Source organism: Melanerpes formicivorus, unplaced genomic scaffold (assembly GCF_026170545.1).
Source record: "Melanerpes formicivorus ecotype bairdi unplaced genomic scaffold, bMelFor1.0.p_v2 SCAF_6, whole genome shotgun sequence".
NCBI lineage: Eukaryota > Metazoa > Chordata > Aves > Piciformes > Picidae > Melanerpes > Melanerpes formicivorus.
This window is the reverse complement of record NW_027142358.1, coordinates 7,864,838-7,885,078: the sequence shown is the minus strand read 5'-3', so window position 1 is coordinate 7,885,078 and position 20,241 is coordinate 7,864,838. Positions and strand designations below refer to the sequence as shown.

Genomic DNA, 20,241 nt, shown 5'->3' with positions numbered 1-20,241 from the left:
CGTGGCAGACATGTTAGGTGGCATCCCCAGCCGAGCAGTGTCGGGAGTTTGTGGGTGCTCGAGGTGCTCCCTGGGGAGAGGGGTCCCTGCCAGGAGGCCTTCAGAGCAATTCAGCTATAGGACCTGTGGTCACTTGGGTCTGGGCCAAGGAGGAAGGGTCTGAGGAAGGGTCAAGGTTCTGGGCCAGGGGCTTTGGTGGTGGTCATCTCTCCAGTCCCTGCTGAAGTACGCACTTGTTTTTGGAAGGCAGAGGAGCTGCCCACATCCAAGGTCGAGTTGCCTCGAAATTTGGCTCCCTCGGGGGACAAAGCAGACGCGGACCCAGTCCATTGTAAGGCCTGTGAATGTCAAACTGCCAGCTCTTCCCACTGCCTCCCACCAGGGCTGGTGGCCACCATCCCCATCTCCTTGGCAGTGGGAGAGAGCAAGCTCTGTGTTAGAGACTCATGGCTTCTCACTCATGGGGATTCATGGTTGGATTTTGGCCAAATAATGACATTTTTATATTAGGGGGATGAAGGCTGCCCCCCCCTTCCCAAGCAGCAAGAGCTGTAGGGCTGAATTCGAGGGAAAGCAAGTCTGTATTTCGCTCGCGGCCAGGCCATCTGGCAGGAGCTTTCACCTCTGGCTCCCCACCCTGAAGTTTGTGGCAGGAATTTAACAGCCTTGCGGGCAGCCCTGCCATGACCCCACCGCCACCCCCCACCCCAGGCTGCCCCTCCGCTCCTCCTCTGACCCTTCGAGAGATGCTCGGTGCTTGTCCGACGAATAAATATTTAACAATGAATTGAATGGTGATTACTGTAAAATGGGGATGATTTCCTGTGTATTTTAATGTTGCCAAAATGAGTCACCATTTAGCAATAAAAAAAAAAAAGAGAAGTCATAAATAAAAATTGCAGCATAATTACTTTCCAATTGGATGGCCAAGCCTGGGAGGAGGGGGCAGTTCTGTGCAGAGAGGCGCTAGCCTGAGCTCACAGGAAGGTTATTTTCCTCTCCAGTTTTTTTGGGGGAAAACCAGAGACCTCCGTGGAGATGCCAGCAGCTCTCGCCACATGCAGTGGAAGGGGAAAGACCCAGCCAGGCTTTTGGAGAAGCGCTTTTCTGCTTCTATTTATAGGGAGTCATTTTGGTCTCCCTCTGCCAGAGTAGGGAGCCACCCTGGGAGGGCTGCGCGGGGCTGGGATGGGGCTCGTGTGTGTATTCCCTGGAGCCTTAGCCAGGGACCAAAACTATTTTTGCAGGTCCTTTTCCAGGATGCTTTGATCTCGCCCATTCCCGCTCTTGCAGTGTGGTGGGGTTTTTTGTTGTTGCTGCTGCTGTTGTTATGGTTGGATGTTCGCTGCTCCTTGCAGATGCACGCTGCTAATGACCTGGCACAAAGCTGCCACCGGCTAGGCTCAATTTTGGCCCAGGTTTGAAATTTTAGGATATGTGGCCAGACACCTAAGGTGTCAGACAGCTGTGTCGTGGAGCCGCAGAATTATTTTGTGACCTTGGCCGAATCACTCGGTACCTCCACCGCTGCGTTATCTTAATTTCCTTTCTCTGCATTGATAAGCTTGTCTCTTCCTGCTGGGCGCATGGCTCGGTTGGGTGCTCAGAGGCTGGGGCAATGGAGGGCAGCTCGAAGCTGGGGGATGGCATACCCAAAGGATTCCCTCCCTGTAGTTGAAGCAGTTCCTCCTTGAAGCAGCTGGAATAGGGAAGAGCCCCCGAGAAAATTGCTCAAGCGGGCTGCTGGCCCTCGCTGTGTGGCCTTAACCAGGTCTTTGGCTGAAAGCTGCACCTCACCAGCTGGGAAGGGAGGCAGCCGTGTCAGCTCCTGAATTAGGGTGCGTGCACTCAGCCAGCCACGGCTTCCCAGCCTGAGATTCCTGGCCGCTTGCTCACCCTGCAGCGGTGAGCATCCCAGGGAAGGAGGGCTAGGGCTAGGGCTGGGGGGGTATATGAGTAACCCTGGGCTTGGGAGGTCTGGGGGAGGTTCCATTGTGAGAGGTTTGTTCCATGCGTGGTTTGTGTTCGGGAAGCTGTTAATTGAGAAATGAGTCAAAGTTTGGAGGCTCAGAGCCCTGTCCTTAGTGCAGGGCACTCGTGAGTGTGAGGGGATGTGGCATTGACCCAGAGTGCCAAGGGTGGCTCCCATAGCCCGGAGGAAGGACGGGAACCTGCAAACACACTTCACATAAACTCATCTTTTTTTCCATTTATTACTATGGCTTTACTGCTGGCCAACCTCAGAGGGCATCATACCCCCAGTTACAGTCTCATTTGAGGGGGAAAAGGGGCTCAAAACTCCTAGGGGACAGCACCAGCACTTTCTCAGCTGTAAGCTGGGAATTAGGGCAAGAGAGCTTGTGCTGGGCAAAAAAGGCTGGAGGCGAGTGTTTCCAGGAGGAAGGAGGGTGTCTGGGGAGGGCTTGCTTGTAGTGGAGGCACATGCTTGGTGGGTTTGGGAGAAGGGGATCACTCAGCGTTGGGTGCTGCACAAACCCACAGAGCTCTGCATCAGAATTGGTTGAACTCCACAGTGCAACCATAATACAAACAGTAAATAAAATATGTGGTTAATCTTTCTTTTGTGGGCGTACAAAGCACTTACCTCCCCTTCCCCCTCCTGAGATGTTTTCTCCTTTGTTTCCTGTTTTTGTAGTGCTTAAAGGGGGGGGGGGGAAGCCAACGAGACACCCTGTCTCTTTTTGCTTTTTGTCATTTTGTTTGTGTCAAGGTCTCAAAATGAAACATTTTAACTTTTTTCATCTGTCTTTGCCTTTGCTGCCCCATCCACATACCTCCCACCTGCACGGGGGAACCCACCATCTTCCTAGTGTGTGGCAGGCTGCCTCCAGGGTTAAAAGAGCCAAAACATGCTCCAGTGTGAAGCTGATGTATTACTTTTTTGTTTGTTGTTTTTTTTTTTCCAGTCATCCCAAAAGGGGAAAAATACATTGCTGGGATTGAAGCACAGGTCAGGAGGCAGCAGCCAAAGGAAGGAACTCACTTGTGGGGTATTACAGTGTTTGCCCTATCTTTGTATGGGACATGGTTGGTTGAGGCCAGGTTCATCAGAGCTTGCTTGGGGATGTCCCAGCTGCCTGCCTGTCCTCTGGTGCCACCACTGGGAAAGGACTTTGGTGGATGCTGCTGCTTCTGTTTTGTTTCAGGGCATGGAGGTACATTTTCCTCTGACCTAGTTTGCAGGGCGTTTTGGGACAATTGGAAGATAATGCTTTCACATTCAGAAGATTTCCAGTGGTTTTGAACAAGAGGGAGAAAGCACATCTTGGTGTTTAAACCTGGGGGAAAACATTGGGGAGCCTTCTGTAGGCACATAGAAGCAGTGCCCATTTGCCAAATTGAGGGGGATGGACAGGACCTATTTGTTCTTTCTTGGAAGCACCCTAAGGCCAGCTCAGGTGCTTTCTAAAGTATGGGAAAGAGGGGAGGTGAGCACTTGGTAGGAACACAGGAGACGAATCCCCACTTTGTACCAGAAACTCTGGTCCTTTGCCAGCATTAGCCCCTAGTCCCAGTGCAAAGGTGGCCCATGCGCTTTTCCTGCCAGCCCCAGCTGATTGGTTCTGTGGTTCAAAAGCTTTAGATCCCTAGGGGGAAAGTGCCACCAGCTTTCCTTTGCAAGATTGCCCTGATACCGGAGATGCTTTCCTGTTTGAATCAAGTCCCATGTCTCATCCTCATGCTGCCATCTGTGCCAGCGATGTTTTGCTGGGATTTAGGAAGCCCCATTGGTGGGAAGTCTGGGGTTGCCTCCACTGCCAGGCTCTTGGTGTGAGCTGCTGAAGATTGTTTTACTCTGAAACAGGTTTGGTAACTTGTGATGGGCTGGATTTTTACAGGCTTACTTATTTCCCAGATGACTTGTTTATGAGGAGTGTGGCACGCAGCTCACTGGAGGCATTGTGAGTGCAAGTGCCCAAGTGCTCAAGCGTTAATTTAGCTCTCATGACTGTAGATGGTGTGGGCTGGTCCTTGGCAGGTGTTCACTTCGGTGCTCTTTGAACATACCTGATCCCCAGACAGGTCCTATGAAGCTGCAGATGTGCAGGTTCTTCCTGCACCCTCTATCTGAGCCTCTGCCATCACCCCAGAGCTGAACCGTCAGCCTAACCCAGGTCTCTCCCTGCTCTGTCTTTGTCCATGCCCTATTTCCTCCTCAGGGGCCTTGGGACTCCAATACTAGGCTCCTAAATGTGACTGATCATTGTGCCCTGGGATGCTGTCAGTTGGTCAAGTTGCCATGATGAGTAATGACTTCTTGGGCCTTGGGCAGTTGCAGAAATCCCAGCACCCACCTAGCCTCATTTTGTAGCTCCATGCCATTCACGGCCATTGATCTGTCAGGCTTTGCTGTGCTGTGTTGTCAGGGTCAGCAGGGGATTTTGGTTCAGCAGAACTAAAGCTTGTGCTGCCCTATTGAGATCTCAGGGGGGCTGAGCCACCCTGCTGCAAGCCCATCTGGGTTTGCTGGTCAAATGGCAGTGGGTATCTTGGTGGTCCCAGAGCTTTGGATGAACTGGAACAGTCTCCTGCCTCCCTGGGGTTTGAATTAAGGACTTTTCCCCACTGCTTTCCTGCTAATCTTCATCATTTCCCTCACCTTCAGTCTTCCAAGTTACCAGCAGTTGCTTGCCTTGGACCTGCAGCTGCAAGTCTTTCATGTAGAGTCAATCTGAAAAGTAGCAGCAAAGATGTAGTATGCAGGGAGGCAGCCTGTTGGGTTTGGGTGGGAGGGAGAAGGATTGCTTGGAGGGGGGGGGGGTCAGCTTTGTTAAAAGAGTAGGACAAGGGCTGCAGCAGAGAATGCCCTCTTCCCATGGGGGACAATGCTATGTAGTCAGGTGATGGGTAAAGAGTGAGGTGCCAGGAGGAGAGGGACAGATATGTTCAACTGAGGACCTTGAGCTATTTTGCAAGGAAGAGTGACAGGCTGCAGCCCAGGCTTAGCTCTGTGGTTTTTAGGGGTTAGCTGTACTTTGCAGATGGAGATGTCTAGGCACCCACCCATGCCAGACAGCACTGGCCAGAGAGCTTTCTGCCTTGAAGCACTCCCTTGGCAGTAGTTTAGAATGAGCCCAGAGACAAGAATGTCCTGGTCTGGTCTCTGAACCAAGGGGTATAAGCCTAGCTGGGGTTGAAGGGCACAATAAACCTAGCCCAGACCCTCCTTTAGTCCTGTGAAATTTATGTAAGTGTCCTGTGGCTGCTGGCATGGAGGTGTGGAGCATGACATTCTCTTTGAGCCCACAAGCATGGGGGAGAGGGAGAAATAGGAAAGATGTGGGCTGCAGCGTGACAACCTGGATTTCCTCAATGCCTCAGCCTCGTGTCTTGCATGTGGGAGCTGAGGTGAGCCCTTTGAGGAGCACACAAGTCCCAGGCCTGTCCTTCCTTTCTTCTACCTTCCCTTTGCTCCAGCGAAGCCCTTTGAGCTCTCCTATCTGCTTGACTCAGCCTGGTCCTGCCAGAGGAGGGTCCACAGCCTTTCCACTGCTCTGGTCTTTGCTTTTGGAACTGAGGAGTTGCCTCTGTCCCAGTCTGAGCTGGGCGGGGGAGGGGAGCAGAAGGAGGGACTGGCAAAGGGGGTGGGAGGAGAAGGCAGATTTCTATGTCTCACAAAGGGCACAAGCGATCAGATTCGTGCAACTGCCCAAGAATAAAGAGGCTCTTACAGTGCTGGCTGCCCTGACCTCTCTCCTCTCTGCTCCAGAGGACAGCGTGTGACCACACAGGGATTTCTTAGCTGTGTTTCAGAGGGAGGCAGCAGGTTTTCTGTCCCCAGATCTGTCTCCAGCTTGCCTTGCGGCGTATTTGCCTGCTTTTCGCTTGTTACCTATCTGTTTACTGGGGATCTCGGTACATGGTGGAAATGTCTTCTTTTCTTCTCTTCAATTTAGTCCAATTGTTTTAGGTTTGGGTTGGTTTTTTTTTTTTCAGTCTGACACTGAAGTAGGGCTGAGAGCAGCAGTGCTTCCAGAGCAGGGACAAAAGTAACCAGGAAACACAGGGCAAGAGAGGAGGGATCGACACCGAAACAATGAAATAGCCAAGCAAGGAAAGACTGAATGCTCAATAGCACAAGCCTTTGCAGAAATGCCTGGCTAGTGCAGCATTTTATAATCAGCTTCTGTGCTGGGCTGGCCTGCAACAGTAGTGTGATGGGGGAGGAATGCTTTGAATTAGCTGGATGCCAGAATTAATTCTGTCAGAATTCAAATGTACATGTATGTACGGATTTATAAATAAACACTTGGAGCCGGGCTCTGCTTTGCCACACAGGCTCTGGGGAGGAATCTGGTCTGGCTTTCTGCTTTGGGTTTTTTTTTAAACAAAAAAGGGCAATGGATCTAGGCTGGGTTCAGGTGACTTTGTCAACTTTCTGTGTTTATCAGCAGCCCGTAGGCACAGGAGATGCTGGCTTGGTTGCAGTAATAAGGGGGATGGCTCAGAGGAGTCAAAGCTATCCCCCTGAGCTTTCTTATAGTGGTGGCTGATTTTCTGCAGTGAACCTCCATTTGCTGTTAGAGAAGATGAGGCAGATGCTGGGAGACCAGTGGGAAAGTGTGGAGTGGGCAGGACCAGGGATGTCCTGCCCTTCCCTTCCCTCCATGGTAGAGGGACTGATAGACGCAGCCACAAATCCTGTAGCTGGGAGAGCTACAGCCAGAATGCTTGGAAATGGAAGATGCCTGGTCCCAGCTATGGAGGGAGGGAGAGTCACTCACAGGAGTGAGGCTCTAGATGCACGCAAGAGTTTTTACATCTGTCCCCCAGATGAACTCAGGGAAGAGCTTCCCAGCTCTGAAGAATTTCTGATAAGGACAGCTTTGGCCTGCTCTCATCAGGGGATTGTTGGTTGTCTCTCTTCTGTCTTGTGATTCTCTTGTGATGGTAACATGAGCAAAGTTCCCAGCGCAGAGCAGTGCCCTGCCACTCTGCAGCAGTGCTGTCTGTGCAGCATTCACTGGGAGCCTTCAGTGTGCTGGGATGATGTGCCAGAACTGTGAAACAGAATTTGGAAACTGCAAGACCCGCACGCCATGAATCAGCTTAATTTCTGTTTCTTCCTTCCCCCCTACCTGTTCTTTCTCAATTCTTTGATGTGTGAATGCTCTGGAGAGGCCCTCTCTGGAGTGGGCTGGGAAAAGCTGAGCTGTGGATGGCTCCAGATGAGGCAGTTGGCAGGGAGGGACGTTCCGGATGGCTGTGTCTCTCTGAAATATGAGTAAACGTTGTCAAACCAGCCGACCATACAATCCGGGGCTCGGGGAGGGCTGCTCTGTCCTTTCTTCCCTCCACCCCTCTCTCACTGTGTGGGATTCCCCATTTGCTTGGCATCACCTCGTTTTCTCTTTTCCTGGGTGACTTGGAAGCTCCATCCTAGACCTGGAGCTATAGAGAAAGGAAAGGAAAATCCCCCATATCCTAATGGAGGCAGTGTTTTGCCTTGCTGTACAACAGCTTAATCCAAACCTTCATCTGAGCCAGTTATTGTGTGGCTTTAAAACCCCGTCCCCTTGAAACTAGTTTCCCACCCCCTTCCTTCCCAGTCGATGCTGGTCGGTGGAGCCAAGCTCCAGGCTTTGGTGCTTGGCCACACGCAGACACAGATTGATTGTGCTGGGGGGTGGGTTGATATTTTTGTGGCAGTGTTTTTTATTGCTGGTTGTGGTTGTTGTTGGAAAATCGAGGCGGGGGGGTGGGGGTTGGCCTGTGCTGTAATGGGCTTGTGCGTGTGTCAAGGGGAGAGGGTAATGCAGTCGTGTCCTTCTGCTCATTATCCTCTTGCTAGTGGTGGGGGCTGTATCCCTCTCCCCATCCGAATCTGCGTGGAGCTGCCAGCTGTGTGGTGGGAGCTGTTCTTCCCTGCAGGTGAACTCCTCTGTGCTGAGACAAAGGGCTGGGGGTGCCGGTGCCTCCCTTTGTTCTCCTCCTGTCCTGGTGCACCCGCCTCTGACTGCAAAAAGCCCCTTGAAGCGTGCCTCTCAAATGGATGGAGTGGAATAAATGCGCTGCAAGGTCTCTGTCCCCCCTTGCAGACCCTTTGGGGACAGGGGAGGTCCACGCTCCCCCCCTTCCCTTGGGTTATTGTGCCTCAGTGATGAGGGTGGCCGAATCTGGGAGGGAATTACTGCAGCTCTCCTGCCACAGCTGCACTGTTGTGGTTGGGTGGCTGAGCCCTGTTTGGGTCAGAGGTGGTTTGTTTGTAGGGGATGGAGATGGGATCTGCTCCCTACAAGGGTATGGGAGCACATTTTTTTTCTGCTTCTGCCTTCTGGCATTGTGCATGATAGGGCATCCAGTCAGGGGACACCTTGGGTGTCTTTCGAAGACCACCCCTTCCCTTCCTGGGCCCAGCAGGTAAAACCAGGGCCTCTCTTCTAGGCAAGGATTTTGTAGCATTTTACTTACAGCAGGGTAGAAAAAGGTCAGTTTAATCTTTGCTACAATCTAAAATCTGGGTAGGGAGGTCAGCTTGTTACCCTAAAGTACAGATAAGCAGAGGTGAGGGGACCTGCTAGGGAGTGGGGAAGTCTAGTGGTGTGGGGAAGCGATCCTGGGGGCTCAGGCTTTGCTGGTGGTGGTGCCTTGCTGAACACAGGCTTTGCTATCTGCCCCCACCCAGATGCTTCCTCCCCCTGTCCTCCCCAAGGCTGGCTCCTCCTGTCATCCATGAGCGCACATAGTACTAATCTCCATTTATCAAAGTGCTTTTGCAGCAATCTGATGAAAAAATGTTAAGGCAGGGACCAAAAGCTAACCCTTCCTCCACAAGTTAAAACTGCTGGAGCTTTCCTCAGGAAATGTTCTTCCTTCCCGAAACACAAGGCCAAGCGTTGCAGGAGAGAGAGAGAGAAAGGTGGCATCTGAAAAGACAACCTTCGTGCACATGCTGCACCCAGTAACTGTAGACAGAGATATTTGAGGAAAGCTTTGTGCTTCCCAAAACTTGGAGGCTGGGAACATCTGTCAGTTTTGGTGGAAGATGGAGGAAACCAGAGTGGGAACCTGTGAGGCAGCAATCCCAGGTGTGTCCTGTCCATGGGATGATGATCACAGATGTCCTGAATCCTGGGCCTGATGACTGCTGTGCATCCATGGAGCCCATCTCTTGTTCTGTCTGAAAAAGGGAGCAGGTGTTAACATTTTGAAGGTCAAGCAAAAATCCCCAGCTGGCCCCCAGGCGTGGCTGTGCTAGCCAGCAGGTAAGGAGAAGCCACTGCGGAGCTGAGTTAGCAGTCAGGCTTCTTTGTGGGTGCAAACTCACCAGGTGGTAAGGAGCTGCTGCTGTTGGTCCTTCTGCTCTAAAAAATGGCGGTGTGAGCATGACTAGAAATGGTTCCTCTCTTTGTAGCCTGCATGCTGGCACTGCCCACTGATCCCTGGGCAGCTCTCAGCACATCCTATAACCTTCATGCCTCCACTCTTTAAAAGAGGATAATGAAACAGAAGGGGGGAAGCAGCAGTCACTGGAGGCACACTGGACTGCCAGGTGTGATAAGGCACTGCTGGTCTGCCAGCTCCTGAGGAGCTGGACTTTTGAGTCAGGAGATGAAATGCCAGGTGGGCAGAGGGCATCTGGTGAAAGCCACCTCATTTAGGGATGGAAGCTGTGCATTTAGCACGGCTTGCGCAAAGTGGCGAGCCCAGAGCTGAGCAGAGTGGTTTCCCTGGCTCCCTGGGAGGATGTAGCAGGCTGGGGTCTGAGCTGTAGAGCTCCAATCGCTGAGTCAAATCCGGAAGATAAATGATACTTCAGGGGCCTGAGATCAATAATGTCAAAGGCTGACCCCTAATCGGGCAAGATTAAAAACCAATGACAGGCCTGCTTCTAGGAGCAGAAGTCAGCATGCTGAAGGAGAGCATGCGGCTTTGCTCCTTTACTGTTACTCCTTGGTGCTGCCCACACCCACAACCTGCCTTCTCGGGCTCCCCCCTGCAACAGCAGCCATTTCCCTCGCCCCAGTCAACACTGACTAGATCCTGTAGGTCCCCTGTGGCCAAGGCCTGTTCACCAGTCCATCTGCAGCTGGCCCAGAGTGCTCCTGCCCTTGGGAGAGTGGCTGAGGTGAAGACAAAAGCAATGCAGGCCTGGTGCTGGCTGCCAGCTGCTTTCATAGGATGAGCTGAAGCTGTGGGATGCAGAGGAGGGGAGGAGAGGCTCAAGCAGGAGGTCATGTCGGTGCCGTGGGTACAGTGATGGGTTGCATGGCTTTGGGGAGCAAACTGAGGAGGGGAATTTGGGAAATGAGGGCTGCAGATGACTCTTGGCTTTGTCCTTTGTCCTTTGGTTTCACCTGTATTTATCAATTAATGGGTGCCTTGAGCATTCAGCCACTCCTGGCAGGAGGTGGTCAGGTAGGGTGCGTGGTTGGCTGCATTTCTGGGGGCGCTGGCATTGGTGCTTGTCACAGAGGTGGCTTTTCTCCTGAGGAAGTGCTGGGCAGGGGACTGTACCCTTGTGCTTGGTTGGAGTGTGCTTCTCCTTGCCAGTGGCTGCAGTCCATCTGAGGTGGATAAGGTGGATTTAATTTATTTGCAGGAGCAAATTAAGATAAACTTGAGTCTCCTTTTTTTTGTCTGCATACTTAAAGGGGTACATGCTCCCTCTCAACTCTGCAGGGCAAGGCTAAGCTGGGGCTCCTAGGAAGGGCAGTGGGAAATAGGACATTGTCTATTTCTCGAGCACAAGGGCAGTTAAAGGAGAAGGGGCTGTGCCACCTCCTGCTGCTTCCCCTCCTTCGTGGGCATGGGGAGCTGGAGGTGCCGGTTGCCTTTGCCCCGGGCTCCTCTTCCCCTTCCTCCCCACTCCCCCACCCTTTCTTCACCAGGAAGCCTGGCCTTTGTGTGACATGATCCCTCCTGACATCAGACGGGCTCCTCGATTTCCTCTGCAGTGGGGAGGGCGAGCAGGCAAGGAGAGGGGTGCGGTGATCCCCAGGGGGTGACATACGGTCCCGGCCTCGCTGAAGCACCGGGTGGCAGCTCTCAGAGGAGGGGAGGTTGTGTGCCTGGCCAGGATGCTGCAGGGAGCCTGCCCTCGACACTGGCATCATGGTAGTTAAGCAGAGCTTTGCTTTTACTGCTCTGCCTAAAAGCACTGTGTTGGTGTGTTGCTTCTTGCTATCTGTGACTCTTAATTGCTTTGGTGACCCCTCTGGAGAAGCAGTGTTGGACTTTATATAACTGAAGCTTGGGCAGTGCTGGCTTTGGGGTCTCATGGGGTCAGTGGCCCAGTGCCATGAAGCAGAAGCAGAGGGACTCCCAGCAAAGTAGGATCAGGTCTGGCATCTCCTGCTGCCTAGAGCTGCATCCCGACCCTGGGAGTATCTTGCTGTCCCATGCATACACACCACTTCAGAAAGGGCAGGACACAGCTCAGCTGTGAGGGGGCGTGCAGGGTGCAGGCTCTTGGCTGCTCCTTGGAAAGGGTCTAATGCAACACATGGGAATTGGCCAAGTGCCTGCCAACAAGAAGCTGTGGCTGGCACCTTGCCAGGATCTTGAGAGCCTTGCATCTCTTTAAGTCAAGACGTGTTTACTGGCAGATGGCACTTTGCAGCTGGCTGGCTGGAAACTACAGGTCCCAGCATGCTCCCTTGCGTGTCACCCGGCAGCTGAGCTCTTCCAGTAGCGTGGTGCCGAGAGGATCTTCGTCTCGGTGCTTGCTGCTGCAGGGGTTTTGCTGCCACAGAGAAGGGCGCTGGTTCAGCATTGCTGTGCAGAGCCAAGCTGCAAGACACAGGGCTGATCTTTGCCTCTTGCTTCCATACCCTCCCACCACCCACTTGCTTGATGCAAGCCCAGGTTGGCCTTTTTATGTCACCAGGCTGGGGAGGGGATCTCATCCTATTCTTACTCGTTTGCAATGTAAATATTTTGGTCCCGAGTACGTTGCTGGGAGCTGGGTGTCACGTTGAGGAGTGTGATTCATTCATGCTGTTGCTGCTCGGAGCACAATGAGGCAGCCTTGGGACCAGTCCCAAAGATTTCCTGTGATCATGGCTGGTGGGGAATTTGGGACGTCACGTTTGACTAAGTCAGAGCCCTCTTTATGCGCTTCCCGCAAGCCAGCAGCACTGTGCTGTGCCCAGCACAGGCAGGACTTGCCACTTCCAAAATGCAGTGGGTGCAGGTAGCTTACGTTTCCAGAGAGAGCAGGAATGGAAAGCAAGGCTGAGCTCTGGTTCTTCCCTTCCCCAGCTGCTGCTGTGCAGAAAAGGTTGCAGGCTGTAGGGCTTTGTGCCTGGTCCCAGACGGCCCAACGAATAAAGCTACAAAGCAATGCAAAGTGAAAACCTGCTGCATGTCAAGTCTTGGAGGAGGCCCTGGAAGAGCTTCCCTGCTGGGGCCAGTACCACAAGAGCATCCCTGTGTGTTTTAAAGGAACATGGGACAACCTGAAGCAAGACTCTGAGTGGGTGTACAGGAGCACTAGAGTCACAGAATTTCAGGGGCTGGGAGGGACCTCAAAAGATCATCCAGTCCAACCCCTCTGCCCAGAGCAGGATCACCCACACCGGATTACACAGGAATGCATCCAGGTGCGTTTTGAATATCTCCAGAGAGGGAGACTCCACAACCTCCCTGGGCAGCCTGCTCCAGTGCTCTGTCACCCTCACAGTGAGAACATTTTTCCTCATATTTATGTGAAACTTCTATGCCTCAACTTACACCCATTGCCCCTTGTTTCTCCATCCCTTATTTCCACCTCCAATGCTCTGCTGCTGGAAGGGACCTTTGCACCCCCAGTTTGGTCACCAGCACGGGAAAGGAGGCACCTCTGCACCCCAGGGCTGGGTCCCTCCGTCCCCCTTCAGGTGGCTCTGTCCTTCCCAGGCTGCTGAGGGCCAGGTGCAGGCTGCGCGGTGCCCGGATCCGTTCCGGCATCCTTCGTCAGACGGTGTTTGCTCATGCTGCATTTTTCTTTTTGCTGGCTTGTTTGGACATGCACTGGTACATTCACGGCGCTCAGGCAGTAACGTGAGTCTCTTTCCCATTAGAAAAGGGGCCAGGATTTGGGGGGGCCAGGAGGGCAGCTTAAGCAGTAGTTTCTGAGATATTTCCTTCTGCTGCCACACCCTGCGTGAAAGAGCACTCTCGGTGGCTTCAGCTGCGATCGCGAGGCTCCAAACGTCTCTCTTTTAATATAGATTGGTATCATTTTGCATTTTAAAGTAAAAACACGCTGCAAGCTGCAGACAGCTGTCGGTTGGCAGCTTTGTTTGAACATCTGGTATTGCTGGGCTGCTGTTCAGCGTGATCTAACTATGGGATTCATAAAGATTATAATCCGGGCTTTCAGACTCTCAACAGCCGCCTCACCGAGGAAAAAAACCGAGGGAGAGAGAAAACCCAGCAGGAAGGCAGCTGAGGGGTCCTCTGTATTCAGCAGGTCATGGTCATGGTTGGTCTCCTCTTGGGTGTGAAGTGGCTGAGGGGCTTGCCTTGGCTGCCCACAGGTACTGATGGGCTGCTTCCAGCCTGCAGAGCACCGGGCGCTGGGGAGCTGTAGCAGTGCGAAGTTCTCTTTGGGTTTTTTCCTCTTCCCTCCTTTAGTTTTTTCCAGCTTGTGTGCTGAATCCGGTTGAGTCCCCTGCTACTCTGGGTGGTGTCTGGTGCTGGCAAGCTGAAGCAGCAGATTCTGCTGTGGCTTTGGGTAGCTGTTTGTAGCAGTTGTCTGAAGCAGCAGGACTTGGTTTCTTTTCCTTTAAAGCAAGCGATGGAGAAGTCAGGGCTCAGAGTAAACATCTCTGCACATCAAAACCTTGTTTCCAAGCAAAACCGAGTCACCTTTTCTTGAAGCAACCAAAAGGTTGAGATAGCTACTTCTGTAAGCCCCATCCATCCCTCTGTGAGTCAGGCACTTTCCTTGGCACCTTTGAGAATTAAGCAGCCTCTAAGCCCCTAACAGGTTTTATAAATCTTGTTAGTTGGTCTGCATTTTTGCAAAGCTCTTTGAATCCAGCCTATTGGTGCATAAGTCACCTTGACTTTCCACGAGGCTTTGACTCGCCGCTCGCTTTCAGGCTCCATTTGCCAGTTGGAGGTGCACTAAAAAAGCTGCCCCCTTATCTTTGTATTAGGAAAAAAACACCAAACCAAAACCCAACAAAGCTGCCTGGAGAAATCTAGCTGCCCTCTAGTCGGTGCAAGGCAGTAATAGAGGTGCATAAAAACCTGTTCTGCCCTTGTTTGTGTTGATTTAACTTACCTCTACACATTAAAATAGCCTTGAGCAGTTGGAAGTTTAACTAGATCAGTTGGGAGGGGAAAATAACAAAATCAGGGCCTTGAAACCTTCCTAGTGCTGCCTGAGCCTGGAAGAGGGGCTTTGTGCTACCTGCACAGCTGCACCCCGTGTCTCTGGGTCTACACAAGAAGCTGATGGTGCATGTGGCTGCAGGTTGTTGCTTTTGCATTTATTGGTGGTCCCATGGCTGGAGTGCATGGATGCACACAGGTATTGTGCCTGCTCTACTCCCCAGTAGTATCTTGGTTCTCCCCAAAACCTGTGTCCAGATCCTTAGGCTGGGCCCTCTCTGGAGCAGAAATTACAACCAAAGGGGCTGTTGTTCAGAGCTCAGGCCTTCCTGTGGCGGGGCTGAGCCATGGTGGGTGTGGAGCAGAGGTCTTCGGGCAGGGGAGAGGCAGCTCAGCCTGCAATGGGAGGAAGGGTGGAAGAGGCTGGCTGTGTTTCACCCCTGCAGGGAGAAAGCTCTGAGATCACACAGGCCAGCTGGATCTTGAATCCAAGATGTTTATGTGGAAGAGGGAGTGAGGGTTTCTCAATTCTGCAGGGGCTGCAGATGGGGGTAGGTTTGCTGCCAAGCAATGGGAGTGGGTCTGTGCAGGATGGCTGCTTCTGAAGGCAAAGTATCCTGCCAGCTGCAGTTTGGGAATGACTGTCTGGGAGCCTGAGATTGCAGCACATTGGGAAGATCCTGGGACTCAGCAGAGCTAGATGAGGCTGGGACATCAGTGGATCAAGGCAGGATCGGGGGTGCTGCCAAAGCCTGTTCATTGTTTTTGTGGGGGTTGTGGAAGGAGCAACTCACAGATGATATATCAGAGCCAGGGGGGTGTGTGAGGAGCAGGATTTTGTGATTCAACTGAGTTCCAGTACTGAACAACCTCCCGTTTCTGCCCAGACTGCCACCCCTGGAGCTGGCAGAGCACTTGTGAGAGCCAGTTTGGGGAGGTGATGCAGCCAGAAAGAGACTGTTTTTTTTCCCTTTTTGTTGCCCTTTTTATTTTTTAACTAGCTTTATTTTTCATCTGAATCTGTGGTCAGGAAGAGACAGATGTATGAAAAGAGAGACAGAAGAGGGAGAAAAGGAGGTTAGGGCCCCTGTAACATGTAAATTGATTGAAACACTCAAGAAACCACAAGAACAGAGCATGCTGAATGCAGAAAGGACATGAGCTCTTGGGCTCCAAAAAACTGAAATCTGGTGAATCCCAGTCAGTGTAGCTGCAGGGCCCATATTTTCTGCCATAGTGGGGAGGAAGTGCAAGGCCCTGTTGATCATCAGGGACAGATGTGCTCCAGGTGTTGGTGTCGGTCTGAGGTCCCAAGTGGCTGGAAATGATTGCTCAAGGCACTTGGGTCTGGGTGTCTGCAACTTTCTGGATGTCACAAACCTCTGCTTTTTCCTGGAGTGCCCTGGCAATGCCCTGGTCGGTGCTGGTGCTCTGGAGCTGGTTGCTCAAAGGGCACTCGGTACTGGGTCATTGTGGGCAGGGTGGGCTTGCGCTGGGGCCTGCAGCCACAGCCTGTGCTGGAGATGGCTCAGCAGCAGGGTGAATTTTGGCACTGATTATAAGCAGCCCTGAACCGGGTAATTTTCCCCCTAAAACTGAAAGAGGGAGGGAGAAGAGCACCTCCTTCACATCCCTGATGGTGAAGGTGTGGACCTTGTCCTTCACAAACACAAAGCCCAGCCCAGTAACTCCTCCTGACTCTCCTCATTCCCAGGCAAAAGCAACCTAGACTGTCCTCCCTCCTGAAAACTGGCCAAGGAGGGCTGCTGGCTGACATCTGAGTACAGGCCTGGGTGGGGATCTCCTCTCCTTCTCTTCCCAGCAGAAAGAAAAAAGATTGCTTGAGCTCCCTGCTGGCCCGAGAGCCTGGTCGTGCCTGCAGCCACAGCCCTGGCAGCTCTCAGAGCTGATCTCTCCATCTTTACCCTGCGCCACCCAAAAGCATCTGCTGTCCCTCTGCCGCCAGGATGTGGTGCAGGAACATGTTTCCCACAGCTGGATACCGTCCCTCCTGGCAGATCTGGGCATCACCAAGGCTCATCTTTGTCCTGTGGAGCCAGGGGCATCAGTGGGGACTTGCTTGGCTGCACACTCAAGCCAGCTCCTCCATTCCCATATTCATCTTCCCAGTGTGTTTCCAGCTCCTTTCTCCTTCTCCTCCTCCCCACACTGCCAGTCATGAGCCCCTGGTCTGGCAGAGGTGGTCTGCCCTGTGTTCACTTCCTCTTGCTGCACTTCACACGAGAGCAGCTGGTCCAGCACTGGCCTGTGATGAGCACAGCCTCCCTCCTACATGCTGCAGAAGTGGCTTCAGTGTTCAAGGTGCCTTTATTTTGGTAAGCATATGGCCCATACTGGGCACCCCCTATCAGGAAGGCTTCTGCCTCCAGGACTTGCTGGGTTGCTGGCACAGAGAGGATACTTCTGCAGCCACTGCCCTTGTCTCCCTGCTTCTTAATCTGCCTTATCCCCATTTTCCCCTCAAAGCAGGTATTTGTTCTTCCTCAGAGGACACTGACAGTGGTGACATCTGAGCCATGCCTTGATGTGGGGGTCCAAAAGCTACGGGTAGAGCCCCAGCCTTTTTCCACAACCACATGTAACCCTTGAGGCAGTGGGGAGACACAGGCCCAGGAAGGCAAATTAGCATCCTCAAGGTCTCTCTGAAGGTCACTTGCCAATGGAGAACAGGTCCCCATTTCCTGGCCTCCAGAAATAGTGCTGTGGGCCCCACACAACACAATGCCTCGGATTTTCCCTTTGCTGATGAGTTCTTCATTTCTGCCAGATGTAAACAAGGGGGAGAGCTGTCCCAGACTGTGGGCACCAGCACAGCCCTGTGGCAGTCCAGGGTCTGCTGGTACAAAGCCCATGTGGAGGAGAATGGTCTGCCATGCCCACTGTCCTGGAGTGCTGCAGGGACCAAGGAGCCACACAGCTGTGAGTCGTGGCTTGGGGAGAGCATCCAGCTGCTGTGCTCCAGCCATGCTGTAGGGATGCCTGGTGCCAGAGGTGGGGCATGGAGCTTTGCCTCTGGAGGAGCTGATGGAGGTGGGACAGGGGGTCTTAGCCTAATAGTTTCACTTCTGTAATGTGCTGGGGAAAGCTTGGAGACCAGGCAGCATCTCTTGGGGAGATGAGGACAGGTAGGAGGTGCCACCATCCACCCTGTCATGAGAACAGGCCAGAGAGCCACTCTTGTGGGAGGCGCCATTCATCCTGCTCCTGCAAGCTGGTACTGAGTATTTGGCCTCTGTCCTTTTCTACAAAGTGCCAGCTCTCCTGGCGCTCAGAGGGTCTCTTGATGCTAGCAAGGGGGTCTCTTCAATGCCCATGAGCTGTGTGGCTTCTGCTCTCATCCTTTCCTAGCAAGGGCAGCTATTAATATGCTGGAGGCTGTCCCACTCCCCTCTTCCTTCCCCTGCCAGGGATAAACTAGCTCAGTCTCTGCACAGTGAGCACCGTGAGAAAAACCAAACCCTGGAGCAGCCTGTGTGTGCTTCAGGCTGGCTGGGGGAGGTGAGGCCTCCTGCTCTGGCCACAGACCTCCCCTCCTGCCTGGTGTTACTGTAAATGCATGCAAGATGAAAGCCCCAGCAGAAAACGTTTCCTTCCTGTCCCTGTAAGCAGATCAGCCTCCTGAAAGTACTGTGTGGAGTTTGAAAGAGCTGCTTCTGCATGGGACTGGTCAGCAGGAGAACACTGGGGAGTGAGAGGGATGCTCCCAGGGGTTTGGGCTGTAGGGACTGGTCCCCTTAGGCTGCAGCAGTGTGGGATCTCACGGTTTTGAGGGGCACTGGTGTGTTGTGTGTCAGAGCTGAGATGTCAAGGTGTTGGTGTGTCAGCAGGTGGGGGTATGCCTTTAGGAGGGATAAGAATAGCTCCTTGCACGTTTGTTTTTCTCAGAAAACCAGCCAGCTGATAGCAGAGCAGGACTGGGGAGTGGGAAGCCTGTGAGTGGAAGGCATGGGGAAGCAAAAGGTTGTGCTTGCCTCCTTGGTCCAGGGCTTTTAGTGCATTAAAATTCAGTCACTGTGACTTCAGGCCCGTCTCCAGTGATGTGCCGGGACACGACTCTCAATGGGGGCCCTTGATCCCGGTTCCTGGGCTGAGCTGCAGGTGTCTGGAGCCATTCCCACAACAGGCATCTGCCCTTTGCAACTTCCTCACTCTGGTTCCACCTTCCTCCTCCTCTTCACCCTTCCTCCCCCTCATGCTCCAGGCTGCTCCCTCCGTTCTGGCTTTCCGGTGGCTGCAAACAATGTCCTTATTCAGTGGGTGGCTGGGATCTGGCGGTGAGGGGAAGGCCCAGGCGCAGAGGAGAAGGAAGGAGGGAGGTAGAGAAGCAAACGTGCCTGTCCTGGGCCAGCTGTCCAGCTGCGGTTAAAGGCACTCTGGGGGCAGTCTGGCTCTTCACCCCCCTTCCCAGTTTCCTATGGGAATGAGGGCTGTCTATTCCTGTGATTTGTCCACCTGCCCTTCAAACCCACAGCCGGGCTGGTTTCAGCCATTGTATTGGAAGTCAGCGTTCTGCAAGTTTGTGTGCAAGGACACGGTTGTGCTTGATGAGGGGATGGTCCTGAAGGATGCATAGCACTTACCAGGCAACCAAGAAGCTGCATGAGCTTTGCTTCCTCCAGGAACCCAGTAAGGCTTTGCATTGCTCCAACTCTCATTTAAAACCAGAGCTGCTCAGTGGGTGATGGTGTGCATCTCCATCTTTGGTGAAGCTGTTGGGCACCTTCCTGCCCTTTCTGGGAGTTGGGCAGCGGCTGGTGAGTTTTCATGCCCTCAGAGAAGGGGTGCCACAGTCTCTCCCCTAACCGCCCTGGGAGGCACACCTTGTCCCTGGCCAACTTCAGAGCAGGTGAGACTGTGGAGCGTGTTGGGCTTAACCTTGGTCAGCGCCACACTGCCTTGGTGCTGACCCTAGGGCAGAGGGCCATGGGGGACACAAGGGGAGCACTGCTCCAGGCAGGGCAGAGGCATAATCTGCCCTTATCGTGGGCTCAGCAGTGACCACAGACTTAGCCCTGCCCTTTGGGAGAGGACAGTGGTGCAACCAGCTTAAGACAAGCCAAGGAGACATCTTGACTGCAGATTTCTCCCTGTCTGGGAGGTCTCGGGTGGGTGTAAGCTTCAGGGCCCCCTTGCAGTGTTGGGGGTGCCCAGCTGGCTGAGCTGGCCCAGTGTGTGTAACACAGCCCTTGCTTACAGTGCTGCAGCCGTGTGCTTGCTCTTCGTAAGGAACACTGTATCACCTGAACACTTAAACTCTTTCTTATCTCTTTCTGTCTTGCAGCTGCAGACATCTAATATCGCAGAAGTTCTGCTCTGCTGGGCTAGCCCTGTTCCTCAGTAGATGTCCCCCCATCCCCTGCCTGGATAGCTTGGAGGGGCTGACAGGAGCCACACTAGACCAGCCACTAGGAGTTGGGGTCACTGCAGGGCTACCCTTGTGCAGGTTCAAGAGGGTGGACGAGGAGGTGCAGCAAGGCGTACATGAAGCACGGCTGCTTTGCCTGGCTGTGGTTTCCTCCCAGCAAGTGCTAGGCAGATAGTGATGGTCAGCAAGCCTTTCCCTGGCAAGATCCAATGGGGACTAGCTGTGCACATCATCCTGGAATGAGACCTGGCAGTGCTTGCTTTGCTTCCTGCCGAGATGGCCTTCCAAGTAGCATTTCCCTCCCAGCATGTGTTCTTGGTACACCAAACTCGCCCAACTTGCCACGACTGCTCCTCAGGATTCACCCTGCTCTGTTGGCAGCAGGGATAATCTGTGTTTGTTTCTACTTCCACCTTTGGCAGTCCTGTTCCTGTGTGGGCTTGTGTCCATGGTGTGTTTGCTAACCTCTTCTTAGGGCTCAGCCTTTCCCCCCTGCCCTTTATCTTTTCCCATGAAGGGAGGGAAGATTCCTTGCAACTCCAGCAGAATTAACTGGTTTCCAGCAACCA

General features: G+C 53.1%; 1 protein-coding gene across 1 annotated transcript in view; it reads left to right on the top strand.

The window, feature by feature from the left end:
• The window catches only part of TRIM8 (tripartite motif containing 8), a 32,012-nt gene that overhangs the window by 2,783 nt on the left and 8,988 nt on the right, over nt 1-20,241 (top strand). The window lies entirely within an intron of this gene.